Here is a 2,308-nt window from a genome sequence, read left to right as displayed (position 1 = left end):
GCAATGGCGAAGCACGTCGGACCGACCTGTCAACGACCGAGCAACCGAAACTGTATGGTAACCAGACGTTCGGAACTGATTGCATCAGAGTAAATACAAACCTGACATTTGCTTGTGTAACTCAATCGATGAGACACGTCAAACAAGCAAGCCCAATCTTCCCACAATCTATCGCCAATGAAGTAATGTTTTTTGGTATTTATTTGAGATACATTATGTTTTTTATAAATCGAACAACAGAAAAATAATCGTTAGATTAGTCGACTAATCGATGAAATAATCGCCCGATTAATCGTTTTCAAAATAATCGTTTCCCCCCAGCACTACTATCTAAACACTCAGAGACTCCTTTACCTCACTGAGCCTCTCAGTCTGACAGGAGAGCTCTCCTCAACCATGGTTGTAGAAACATCTACTTCTTATATCCGTTAGCGTAGCTAGCACTAGATGCTAATAACAAGAGCGCCGGTACCGGTGCGCCCTCTCTCTCTCTCGCTCGCTCTCTCGCTGTCTCGCTCCCACGCTCGCACCTTGGCTGTGAGCTGCAGGTGCCAGATAAGCCAACATCCCCCACTTTCATCACTTACAGCGCCCATCGTACAGGGCAAATGAAAAGTGTAACCGGGGTGAAAAGGGTGTTACATTTACTTAATATGAATGTTGTTACATTGAGGCCGAAAATTAGGATGAGTGCCAACGGTCAAAAATGTTTTTCCCCTCTCAGAGCTACCAGCGCAGCGCCCCCCAGATCTGGCGCCAAAAATCGGCCCTGCCAGTACATACAGTAGAGTGGCAATGTCTCAAGATTTAGCAAAAATACACCTTTATTGTACATACAGTAACACAATACTACAAATCCACATAAACAATCAAAAATGAAAAAGGGTCGCCACTTATTATTATTTTTACTTAAAAAAAGAAGTACCTGGCTGGCGCCCCCTAGCAGTGGCGCGCATATTTCAGCAGCTGCGCCGCCACTAATTGTATATAGGGGAAACACTGGGCTGTGTATGAGCCCCGCCCCTCACAGCGCGCCGGGCCGGCAGCCACAACGCTCCTGGCTAAAATGCTGGTCACATCCTTATGTAAACAAACAGGCATGTAAACGGTAATTTATCGAGCTCAGAAAAGTCATCGAGTCCATTTTTATTTATCGTACGATAAGTCAATTTATTGATTATCGCGACAGGCCTACTCCTACTGCGCTTACAGCTGACTGCAGGGGACACCTTTAAGTGTGAATTCTTTCATATGAGAACAGGTGTCTTTTTGCACATTTGAAGCAACATCTATTACATGCAGTGTACTGTAATCTCTGGTGTGTATGACTACATGTGTGTTTCTGTGTCTTTATTTCCCAGTGTTTATGATTTTTTTTTATGATTTTACAACCTTTAGAATCAGAATCAGAAACAGGTTTATTGCCAGGTTCGCACACATACTAGGAATTTGACTCGATGTCATGGTGCATACATAAAATATAAAAAACAAGAAATCTAATATAAAACAAACAACTAGATTTGGCCTTACATGTTAGAACCAAAGGTGTTTAGTAGAATAAATAAGTACTTTAAATGCTTCAACTTGTTTATTGTTATTTATTCTCCAGTGGAAACATTGTGCTGGATCTTTGTGTGGCAACCTGGCTTTGTCTCTCTGTATGGATAGCCTTCTTTCGAACTGTTCAGCAGCATCAGTCTCTCTATGGTGGCATTTTTTTGTCTGAGCTAACCTAGCTTTGTTCAGGATCTCATCTGCCCCCAATTTACTCTCCCGGTGACCTCTCAACCCTGACCTGTCAGTGCAACGTTCCTTTCTTTATTACTGAAAGCCATATTGTTTTCAATTGAAAAAGACATAAATACTGCATATATTCTAGTCTCACTCGAGTGGAACTTAGAGATGTAGTAAATCAAGGGCCAAGGAGAGGAGTTCTGTCCATGTTTCCATGCTGTGTGTGTGTGAGCACTCTTTTCTCTGTGTATGAGTGTGTGTTATTGTTTGACTCACAGACTCTGCTGAGTGTGGGAGGCTCTCTTTTTTTCTCCCCTTAATCTCCATCGTCTTCCTCGCTGGTGTTTCCACAGACCTCCTTCTCTCTTCCTCTCTGGTTCCTGTGGCCTCCCAAGGCTTCCTCCAGCCGTCAAGACGTAGGACTGCTGAGGGACTGGGACGATGGTGGTGGGGGCGGCGAAGGGTTGGAGGAGAACGGTGGGTATCATGTTCTCTCTCTCTCTCTCCTACTACAGATTTATGGGGGCTCAGTCCTTCTCTAAATATTTGCCTTTCTCCCTGTACTGCGGGAGAT

This window comes from Notothenia coriiceps, unplaced genomic scaffold (assembly GCF_000735185.1).
Source record: "Notothenia coriiceps isolate Sejong01 unplaced genomic scaffold, NC01 NC01_scaffold00019762, whole genome shotgun sequence".
Taxonomy (NCBI): domain Eukaryota; kingdom Metazoa; phylum Chordata; class Actinopteri; order Perciformes; family Nototheniidae; genus Notothenia; species Notothenia coriiceps.
This window is presented reverse-complemented; position numbering follows the sequence as displayed.